Here is a 12142-nt window from a genome sequence, read left to right as displayed (position 1 = left end):
CAGCTCGACGCGCAAGAATAAGACTTCACCCGGCCCCAGATCACGAAAAATGAAGATGGTACGAGTCTCGGAAAATGGCGCCGTATTTTTTTTAATTTATTTTTTACGAACTTTGGATTTTTTTGCCACCATTTAAATAAAAGAGAACCTATACATGTTTGGTATCTGCAAACTCATAATGACCTGGAGAATCATATTGGAAGGTCAGTTTTAGCATTTAGTGAACATAGTAAAAAAAAAAACTATGTGATACAAACTATGTGATGATTTTGACTCTATGGGTGTTTTCCTAAAACAAGCAGCAGTGAATGTTGCCAAGTTAAAACTGTAAATCTGCCACCGTAGTGCCCAGTACGTTATGCCCAGCTCTTGCTTCTGGAGACATGGACCCCATAAATTAAGCAGGCTCTCATCGATCCATACGTGGATGTTAACTGCGGTTTAGGCACACTGTGGGGTTCAAAAGGGAGGGGGACATTTTGATTTGGAAGTGTAGAATTTGCTGAATTTCTTTTGGGGGTGAGGAACCAGGGCGCTTTTCCAGAGCCTTTGTACTACCAGTAAAGTGGAAGCCCATTAACAGATGACAGACTTGCTTTTTTGTAGATTGAGTTGAAACTTTTATTGAGAACATTTTACATAAAAGTTTGTATCACATTTATACTGCTGACATGATTCATATGAAACCCCCCAGTGATCCTTTCACTATAATGAGCAGCAGAGTTACTCTGGACTCTGTCTGGTCTCTGTTCAGCGGTGAACTTTTTTTTTTTTTCAGAAATGCACAAAACTGATCAACCGTGCTTTTATGCACGCCAAAAAGACGGACACTGTCGGATCACAGGCCAGACAGCGTCCACGGTGCCTTCATCTTCCTCATTACAGGGAAACATCTGCCGGGGCTTCCGTCTAAATCTCGTATTTCAGAGATTTACATGGAAACCCGGTATAAGCGCTCAGCGCAGAGTGAAGGATAAATGTGAGCCGAGCCATACTGCGATCTTTGGGAGGCAGAATGAACAAATCAACAGCAGGCGAAGAATTGGTTTTATTTATTTTTTACGCCGTTTCTCGTGCAATATAAGTGATTAGAAGACTATTTTTCAGGTTGGTGCAATTATGGAGATATCAGATTTTCTTTTTTTTTTTTGCATTGTCATATTCTGAGAGCTATAATTTTTCTATAATTCTACCCACATAGTAATGTGAGGAATTTTTATTGATACCATTTTCGGGCGAATGACATTTTTTGATCGCTTTCTATTCCGATTTTTGGGAGGCAGAATGAACAAAAACCAGCAACTCAGGAATTGTTTTCTGGGATTTTATTTTATGCCCTTCTCTGTGTGTTAACAGTGATAAGACAACTTATTCTTCAGATCATTACGACTACAGCAATATTATATTTATGTAATTTTTTTTATGTTTTAGCGCTTTTACACAATAAAAACTATTTTTTAGAAAAATCACTCTCCTAGCCTCCTAAATGTTGCGATCAATATCGATTGTGGCATTTAGCAGGTTAAATGGCCATGGGCGGTACGGGTACCCCTCCTGGCAATGACAGCAGGGTCTCGGCTATTACTTACGCCGAACTCCTGTCGGCAATCGTGCATGCACTGCTCCTGTACTGGCACGATCGCCATGATGTAAGTTAACGTCATAGGTCATGAACCCCTTCCCGACCACGATATAAACTTACGTCAAAGGTCATGAAGGGGCTAAAGGGAATATGTCACCAAGTTTTTCTATTTAATCTGAGAGCACCATAATATAGGAGAGAACACTCTAATTACATTGATGTGTCACTTATAGTGTTGAGCGAGCATGCTCGACACTGCTCGGTACTCGCCCGAGCATCTCACTACTCGGGATGTTCGGCGAGCACAGAGCATTTCCGGGTTACTCGGGCGGGAGCTCGGGTCTCCGCCCTGCATGTTTGGCGCTCTTTACAGAGCCAATGAACATGTAGGGATTGCCAGCCAGTCACTGTAATGCCGCAGCCATCTTGGACACAGTCGCTCCGGATCAGACAGTGTAGGGTCAGTGCTGCAGAGCTAGGGAGAGATTTATACTGCGAAATAGTTAGTGTAGGGTCTCTAAAGCCTTGCCAAATCAAATCAAACCAAACAGTCCTTCTCAGGACTAATATCCATCCCAGATATCAGGCAGGCAGGCAGGCTGTATAGGAGACGCAGTGGTTATACCAACAAAGAGTGTATTACAGTCCTGTGTGCTCCTGCTGGTCAAATTGCTAGACTTATCCCCCGGTCTCAGAGGCCAGGAAAAATCCTTTTTTTTTCATCTAAATCCTGTATTTTTTTTTCCCTCAGTCAGACTGTACAAATATGCATCTTATTAACCTTTTGGTATTTCCACACCCCCCCCCAAAAAAAAAATTGAGTGTGTCTGTGACTGTTCAGACACCAATATATCTGTTTAAAATATTCTGGTGTAGGCCAGATAACTAGAAGTTTGGTTTTGCAGTTCCACGGCTCAAATCTCTGTATTATCCAGCTTTTGGCCTTTTTTCCATAAAAAAAACAGTAATAGTGTCTCCCTGACTGTTCAGACACAAATATATCTGTTTAAAAGATTCTGGTGTAGGCCAGAGAAATAGAACAGTGGTTTTCCTCTTCCACGGTTCAAATCTGGGTGCAATCCACCTTTTTGCCTTTTTTACATAAAAAAAAACAGTTTGAGTGTCTCGCTGTCAGTTCAGACACAAATATATCTGTTTAAAAGATTCTGGTGTAGGCCAGAGAAATAGAACTGTGGTTTTCCTCTTCCACGGTTCAAATCTCCTTTTTATTACCCTTTTTCCATTGATAGTGCGAGTGTAAGCTATTTTACTTCATTTACAATGGGCAAGGCGTGTGGCAAAGGACGTGGAACTGGACGTTCTGGTGATGGTGCGTGCAGAGGACGGGGCCGTGGCCAAGGTAAAAATGTGCCACAACCAACAGCCACATCTTCTCGCTCCCAGTTCTTGACCAAATTACTAGGGAAGCACACAACAGCACCACTATTGCCAACTGATCAGTGTGAACAGGTTATTAATTGGATAGCAGATAATACTTCCAGTCACCAGGGCACCACCACCTCCGGTCTGTCTTCCACACGGTCAAGTCTTAGTAGCCATGAGTCTCGACCGCATACTCCTCCTCACCCTGATGCTCCTTCCTCCCACCATGCCGAGTGTCGTCAGACAGCAACTGATCCCACAGTTGGACACTCTGAAGAGCTGTTCACTGGTCCATTTCCATATTTGGGCCTCTCGCCTGCTCCGCTTGAAGTGGTGGAAGAGGAGATCCCATGTAGCGATGGCCAAATATTTGAACAGCCACGGCCACAGGAAGGCGACGCTGGCAATTTGTCACAAGAGGTGGACGATGACGAGACACAATTGCCACGAAGTGAGGAGGAGGACCGTAGTGTGGAAGAGGAGGAGGTGGTGGATGATCTAGTAACTGACCCAACGTGGCAGGAGGACACACAGAGAGAGGCCAGTAGCACACAGGGGGAGGGAGGCAGAGTACCCCAACAGGCAGGAAGAAGCAGTGTGGTGGCCGCAGACAGAAGGCAGGCAACCGTTCCCCGTAACACCAACATGAGGGACGTTGCCAGTACAACTGGTAGGTCTTCCAGAGTCTGGAATTTTTTTAAAGACTCTGCTGATAACCCCAAAAAGGCCATTTGTACCACCTGCCAGGCCAGCATCAGCATGGGTGACAAAGCTACCAGCCTGACCACCACCAGCATGATCAGGCACATGTCAGCAAAGCACCCGACTTTGTGGGGCGAACCCCAGGGTCCACGACCAGTGTCAACGGGTGTCACCACTGCTTCTTCCGCTGTTGTGCGTGCAAGGCAATCCCCTGTCCATATCCCAGACCTTTGAACGAAAGCGCAAATTCGCTGCTAACGCCCCACAGGCCACAGTCCTAAATTCACACATTTCACGACTGCTTGCGTTGGAAATGCTGCATTTTAGGCTGGTGGAGACGGAATCCTTCCGCAACCTTATGGCGGTGGCTGTCCCTCGGTACTCGGTCCCCATCCGACACTATTTTATTTGGTATGCCATCTCCGTACTACACAAGCACGTGTCCCAAAACATCTGCCGTGCCCTCAACAACGCAGTTACTAGGAGAGTCCACCTGACAACGGACAGGTGGACAAGTGCTTGTGGCCAGGGACGGTACATCTCCCTGACGGCACACTGGGTAAACATAGTGGAAGCCGGGACCCAGTCGGACCTTGGGACGGAACACATCCTCTCCACACCGAGGATTGCGGGCCCTATGTCAGTCAGAGTTGCCCCCACAGTGTACAGCTCCTGCGCATCCTCCTCCTCCTCCTCCTCATGTTCAGCCTCCATCTCAGATATCACCACATCAGTTACAAGCTGGAAGCACTGCAGTACTGCCTCAGCCAAGCGGCAACAGGCTGTGCTGAAACTCATAAGCTTAGGTGAGAAACCTCACACTGCTTGTGAGTTGTGGACAGCTGTGAAAGAGCAGGCAGATCTGTGGCTGAGACCGCTGCACCTACATCCAGGCATGGTCGTGTGTGACAATGGCCGTAACCTGGTGGCGGCTCTGAGGCGAGACGAGATCACACACGTACCATGCCTGGCTCATGTGCTTAACCTCGTGGTTCAGCAGTTTCTTAAATCGTACCCCGAGTTGCCAGATCTGCTCGTCAAAGTACGCCGCCTGTCAGCTCATTTTCGGAAGTCGGCTATAGCTTCTGCCACCCTTGCTGTGTTGCAGCAGCGTTTGCAGCTTCTGGCACACCGACTGGTGTGTGATGTCCCCACACGTTGGAACTCTACCCTCCACATGTTGCAAAGGATTTTTGAGCAGAAGAGAGCAGTTGTGGAGTTCCAGCATCAACAAGGCCGTCGGTATTCTGTTCAGACTCCACACATAAGACCTCAGGAGTGGACCTGGATGTCTGACATATGTACCATCCTGACAAACTTTGAGGAGTCCACCAAGATGGTGAGTGGCGATGAAGCCATCATTAGCGTCAGCATCCCACTTGTCTGTCTTTTGCAACGCTTTCTGCAGAGAATTAAAGAAGAGGCATTGCAGCCAGAGTATGATGAGATGGATCAAGAAGCCGTAGCGGGCGATTAAACACAGCCCAGCCTCATCTCATCCCAACGTGCATTGGGGGACAATGAGGGAGAGGAGGAGGAGGAAGAACAGGAGCTGGTATCATACGCTGTAGACGGTAGTACCTGTACAACTGTCATACCGTCGTTTCAGCGTGGGTGGCCTGAGGACAGGGGGGAGAAGGAGGAGAGCATGGTCAGTCGTCATCTTGGTGAGGACACGGAAGTCTTGCCCGTTACCAGTGTGGCACGCATGGCTGACTTTATGTTACACTGCCTTAACTGTGACTCTCGCGTTGTCAAAATGTTGGGTGACAGTCATTACTGGTTGGTGACACTTTTAGACCCCCGCTACAAGGAGAACTTTCACTCTCTTATTCCTGAGGTGGAGAGGTCTACAAAAATGGGGCAGTACCAGAAGGCCCTTGCTGCAGAACTGTTAAAAAAATTCCCATATGAACACGCTAGCGGCAGAGGTCACAGTTCGTTGCTCAACCAAGGCATACAGGCGAGAGAGACGCAACTCCAATCCAGCAGAGGCAGGGGAACACTGTCAATGTTCTGGGACAGTTTTCTGGGACCCGCCCAGCTTACAGGCCCTGAGGCGTGGGGTACTCTCACAAGGAGTGGAAAGTTTCAAAAGATGGTGAGGGAGTACCTTGCTGACCGTACCAGCATCCTCCGTGATTCCTCTGTGCCTTTTAATTATTGGGTATCCAAGCTGGACACTTGGAATGAACTCGCTCTGTACGCTTTGGAGGTCTTGGCCTGCCCTGAAGCTAGCGTGTTATCGGAGCGTGTTTTTAGTGCCGCTGGGGGAATTATAACTGATAAGTGCACTCGCCTGTCAACTGACAATGCTGACAAGCTGACCCTTATCAAAATGAACAAGGGCTGGATTGGGCCAGACTTCTCATCACCACCAAATGACAGCAGAGTAACATAAAGTCAAATCCACTGTGTTATTTCGGGAGGTGTATTCCCATACACCGCTTCACACCCACACATGGGTATACGCTTCCTCATTTCGGCTGTTTTTTGCTCTTCTCCTTATCCTCAGCCTCCACCACCACTATACCACCAGGGTGACCGTAGTCCTTGTTGCCAGCATTGCAAGTTCCTCCGTCTTTATTTTTGGCAGCTTTTGCTTGGAAGGCATAGGCAAAGACTATGGGAGACCCACTCCCCAATAATGGGAATAATGTTTTTAATATGCTGTACTGCATGGCTCTTGTAAGGGGCATTAAAATCGTCTTGTTAAGCTACTGTGACCTCCACGTCTCTTCCAAGGGTCATTGATATTGTCTTTTTATTCCACTGGGACCTCCACCACTCTTCCAAGGGGCATTGATATTGTCTTTTTATTCCACTGTAACCTCCACCACTCTTCCAAGGGGCATTGATATTGTCTTTTTATTCCACTGGGACCTCCACGTCTCTTCCAAGGGGCATTAAAACCGTCTTGTTAAGCTACTGTGACCTCCACGTCTCTTCCAAGGAGCATTAAAACAGTCTTGTTAAACCACTCTGAACTCCACAGCTCTTCCAAGGGGCATTGAAATGTTGTTTTTAATTACCTCTAACCTCCACGACTCTTCCAACGGGCATTGCATTTCCTCCTAATTTTAGTCAGCTTTTGCTTTTCAATGCATAGGCGAACACTAAGGGAGACCCACTCCCCAATAATGGGTAGAAGATTTTTAGTACGCTGTAATCCACATCTGTTTCAAGGGGCATTGCAGTTCCTCATAATTTTTGGAAAGCCTTCCATTCACTGCTTAGGCCAACAGTGTACAGGAGACCCAGTTGCTATAAATGGAAAAAACTGTTTAGTTAAGGCCCTCTGACCTCCATGTCACTTCCAAGGGGCATTGGAGTGCCTCTAAATTTTTGGTAGGCATTGCACTCACTGTATGCCCTATAACAGTGTAGCCAAACCGCTCCTTTTGGTACAGAAACATATCCTACAAGACATATGTGGTTGACTGGCCTGATATTGATGTGAATGGTTCCTGTTCCTCCTGCTCTTTCTCCTTTGCCACCACCTCATCCATCATTCATCACCTGAAGCTTTGTTTTAACAGGAGTCATAGAACTGGGATAGTAGCAGGAAAACATCCAGCAATCCTCGGAGGAGGTAGGATATGCGCCAAAACGCTGACCACCTCAGGCCTAGCCGCTACTACATACATGCGCGTGCATTCCAAGGAACAGAAAGCTAAGGAGTGGATGGCCTCATGATCATGAATAATTTACTCGTTGTGTAGGAGGCCGACCACTGCTGCTGTCTACCTTCTGAACTTTGTGTTGAAGCCTGATTGACCCAGGACCCACAATCCTCTATGTCTGGAGGACGTGTTGCATCCCAGTGTCCAACTGTGTCCCGGCTTCCACAATATTAACCGAGTGTGAAGGCGTCAGTGAGATGGACCATCCCTGGCCACATTCACTTGTCCACGTGTTTGTAGTTAGGCTGTCCTTCCCACTAAATGCACTGGGGAGGGCACAGGTAATGTTTTGGTATGCGCGCTTGTGTATAAGGCGCACCGGGACAAATAGGGGCGGCTGGGGACTGAGTATGGATACCAGGCCGCCGACGCAGCCATGACATGGTGGCCGGCGTCTGCCTCCACAAGCCTAAAAGGCCTCATTTCAAGTGCAAGCAAGCTAGCAGTATGGTATTGCAGCCTGGGGGTGGGTGGGTGGCAGGCTGCACACTTACGCTTGCATTCCAAGAAAACAAAGCAGATGCTAACTTCTATCATCATCATCATGCTCCTCACCTTGGCACTCTCAACTCCCCTGATGGAGAAGCCAGGGCCCACCGGAGGAGTCTGGTTGTCTGGTGGGCTCGTCCAATGCTGCCCTAAAGCAGGCCAGGCTAAGAAAAGTGTGGGGAAGGTTAACGGGACAAATAGTGGCGGCTGGGGACTGAGTATGGAGACCTCGCTGCCGAAGCAGCCATGAAGTAGTGGCCAGCTTCGGCCTCCTCCAAACTAAAGGGCCCCATTTCAAGTGCAAGCTAGCAGTATAGTATTGCAGCCTGCGGGTGGGTGGGTGGTTGGCTGCATATTTGCGCTTGCATAGCAAGGAATGGGGGAGGTACAATTGAACACTGCCCTGGGACAAGGACTTGCACGGGGATAGTTGCAAGTCTGCATCTTCTGATGCGGCAAGGATCACTTCTGATGGGCACACTTTTTGGCAGTGACCTGGGTGTCAGAGATGCTTCCAGGGGTCTTCCCCATGCGGTTCCCATGTCTTTTCAGCACTGTATGCATGTGTCACACAGCACAGATAAGGTTGTAAAATGTTAAAATGACATTTCCCGGTCAATGCATTTGTAATGGTTGAAAGCAATACAAAAGTGCAAAAATGCATAAAAAATGCTACTTGTGAACATAGCCCAAGGTGTGGAGGAGTATTTTTGTTTTTGGTTATTTATTTTACCTTATACACAAGTCTTTACCCTGGAAAGGATGTTCCTTAACCCTAGAACGCATACCTGGGGCCTCGCAGGCCCGCCCTGTTAATTGTTTTCTATTTTCTGCAAGATTTCTTTAGTAAGAATTTTGAAACTCTAGGTATTCCTCAGGTATATAGTTGTTTGTCATTTCCAGTTGGTCATTTATTTATTATTTGCACACGGGCCTAAAAGGCCCCAGGTATGTGAAAGTGTAGATTTTTATGGTCATGCGTTCTAGGGTTAACATATTTCACAGGAAAACCGTTTCAGTTTCGTTTTTGAACGTTTTATTGTGAGCCCGTAAAAGTGGCTTAATACCTCTGACCACGTTGTTGACAGCAGTGACCTGGGGGTCAGAAATGATTCCTGGGGCGATCCCCATGCTGTCCCCATGTCATTTGAGCACTGTCACTATCGTTTTGGGCACTTTTTAGGCTTTCTACAGACTGCCGGGGGTGCCACCACAAAAATGCTCGGGTCTCCCATTGACTAACATTGGGCTCGTTGCTCGGGTCGAGCATCCGAGTATCACGGTGAGCTCGGTCCGAGCTTCGAGCACCCGAGCATTTTAGTGCTCGCTCAACACTAGTCACTTACTATGCTGTGTTTTTCTGTTTCAATACAATCAGTGTTTTAACAGCCTGAGATTATCATTACAGGACAACTTAGCAGGTGCAGAGTAGTCCAACACTACCCCAGCACTGATTATCAGGTCTCTGTCACCATACAGTATACACAGAAAGTTGCCAATCAGTGGTGTGGTCAGAGTTATACACAGCTCAAGAACTGAGCTCTGCTAGATCTGCAGCAGAGAAAACTGTGATGGCATCACAACTGCTGCACCCAGTAAAATAAGTGATACATCCATGGAATCAGGGTATTTGTCCCTATATCATGGTGCTGTCAGATTATAAAATTTAATGTCTATCATTAGGCTGTTACCTTTAGAAATGTGCAGTGAAAATGTATAGCTCTAAAGAGCTTTCACATGAATGTGGTTAAATTCAATGATTTTTTATGAGAAAACTATTAGTCTTTTTTGTACCATTTTTCCTAGTGTTTATTTTTTCCACAATGCTGCAGCCAGATATTAGCCTAAAGATTTTTGTCTTGTGGCATTTTTTTCTGCACGTATGCATTTTTTAAGTTAGTTTTTTCAAACGTTACAATGCTGTAGGCATAAGAAAAAAAAAAGGGCATAAAAAAACATGTATGTCCAAAAAAAACACCACTAAAAAAAAAAAGACTAAGACCTTTGAAAGAAACAAATGAAATTAATAGTGATTTTATCAGCTAAAATTGCTGCAAAAAACTGTGTGTGAATGAAGTCTAATGGACTAATCTGACATTGCTTCCCACAATTTGTAATTCCTAGAAAGGAAAGTTTAAACATTGTATCTTTTTCTTGTCTTAATGACGAATGTATATTAATAGCAAACCATAATGAGAATACTTATGTCAACTTTGTTTAATAAATTAATGTATTACTACAAAAGTATTACTAGAAGTGAAATATGTGCTGACTAAGCTGCGGAGTGGAGTTTCATTAACCAGTGTCAAAGCGGACACCTTCCAAATAGTAAAAAAAAAGCAGCCAAACCCTTGGAAGCTATAACCACACAAGGAATGAGAACAGCAAGGCAATCTGTATGGGTGATAATACTAGGAATCAGTTACCAAGAAGCTAAAAATTCTTCATCCAGTCTGTGTTCCTATGCTAAACTTTGACAAATTTCCATCATTTTCTATTCTCATTCCACAGAGACTCATAAGCAGGCTCGGACTGGCCCACAGGAGAAAAGGGGAATTCTCCGGTGGGCCCCCATGTAGGAATGGGTTCTCCACTTATATGAAAAGTAGTTGGCGCAATACAGTTGTTTTATGTACAGAAAAGGGCATCATCTCAACACTCATTTAACAAACTACGCCATTTATTATTATATAGAAACATGGGAAAATATGTGAATGAGGGTAATGTGATATTTGCAAATAGTTGAAAAGTGGGTCGCCAGAGTCAATGTTACTGGTGAGCCCTAGGCACCCCAGTCCGGCACTGCTCATAAGCCCAGTGCACAAACAACAAAGGGAGCAGATTTACCAATGTGTTATTAGTGAAAAACTGGGATCTTGCACAGCGTTCTCTAAAGAAGTCTCAACAGTGAAGACTGCCAAGGGTATAGGATATTTGCAGCTACCTGTACTATATATGGCTGTGATAAAAGGTCTGTCGCAGCTCCAGAAAGGGGCCTTCACCAACCTAAAGGTATAGTTAGACAAGCTGATAATAGTATTTGGTCAGTATTCGGTCAGTATTTTTTCCTCAGGAGTGGGAGCCAAAACCAGGTGAGGAACAATCAGAGAAAAGGTATAATAGAAACAAGTCACCAATTCTGTATTTATCACCCACTCCTAGTTTTGGCTTCCACTCCTGAGAAAAAATACGGACCAAATACTGATAGTGGGGCCGTGGCATTAGGTGCAAACACTTTGACTAATGAGCTATTTCATTCTATAGCTTGTCTTTCATGGATTTTCAAAGTAATTACAGCAGCCTCATCTGGTCTAAAAATCCATTTAAAATGTATGAAGAATGTAATGTAAAATCTGTTGACAGATTCGCTTTAAAGGGAACCGGACAAATGATACATCCTGCAAAATCCACAGCTGACAGCATGATTTATACCATGTAAGTTTGACTCTGAAGAGCTGCGGCGTTTCAGAGAAAAGCATACTTGAAAAGCATGTATTACTTGTCAGGTTCCTTTTAAGGCCTTATTCAGACTTCTGTTTTTCACGTTTTATTCATGTGTTTCGCGGGTAGAATACGTTCACATTAAAATCTATGTTGCTATTCACGTGTCCACTTTTTTTTATGTGTACCATGTGTCTGCAAAAAAATCAGAGTCATGTCTGTTTTTCACTGGAGTCACGGAGCAAAATTACCCATACAAGTTTATGGGTCCCCTAAAATCACGGACAGCACAAGGATGGAATCAGTGTAAAATCTTCGGTGTCATCCTTGTGCTGTCTGTGATTAACATTGAACTGAACAGGAGAAGCATGGCAAGTTATTTTTTTTTTACCTATGTGAAAATCACTGATGATACACTGACAGCAAAAACTGACACAGACCAAACACTGATGAAAATTGGACTTTTTTTGCGTACATGAGAAATTACTGATGCCTGAATGAGGCCTTAGGCCACGTTCACACATTCAGTATTTGGTCAGTATTTTAAATCAGTATTTGTAAGCCAAAACCAGGAGTGGGTGAAAAATACAGAAGTGGTGACGTGTTTCTATTATACTTTACCTCTGATTGTCCCACTCCTGGTTTTGGCTTCCAAATACTGATGTAAAATACTGACCAAATACTGAAAGTGTGAACGTGGCCTAAAGGGGTTTCTCAGCAATCTCTATGTAAGGGCTTGTTCACATGTCAGTAAGTGGAACTTACAGAGAAAAACTATAATTGAAAGATTGACATCTGTTCTGTGTTTTGGAGACACCCCTGGTTTTTGCATACATATACTGATGAAATGCTGGTCAAAAAT

General features: G+C 45.1%; 1 protein-coding gene across 1 annotated transcript in view; it reads right to left on the bottom strand.

The window, feature by feature from the left end:
• CLTRN (collectrin, amino acid transport regulator) overlaps window positions 1-12142 on the bottom strand; it is a 141764-nt gene that overhangs the window by 86002 nt on the left and 43620 nt on the right. The window lies entirely within an intron of this gene.

Source organism: Phyllobates terribilis, unplaced genomic scaffold (genome assembly GCF_046119375.1).
Source record: "Phyllobates terribilis strain yellow unplaced genomic scaffold, ASM4611937v1 Scaffold_2__4_contigs__length_985480577, whole genome shotgun sequence".
In the NCBI taxonomy this organism is placed as follows: domain Eukaryota; kingdom Metazoa; phylum Chordata; class Amphibia; order Anura; family Dendrobatidae; genus Phyllobates; species Phyllobates terribilis.
The sequence above is the reverse complement of the archived record's forward strand: the minus strand, read 5'-3'. Positions and strand labels throughout refer to the sequence as shown.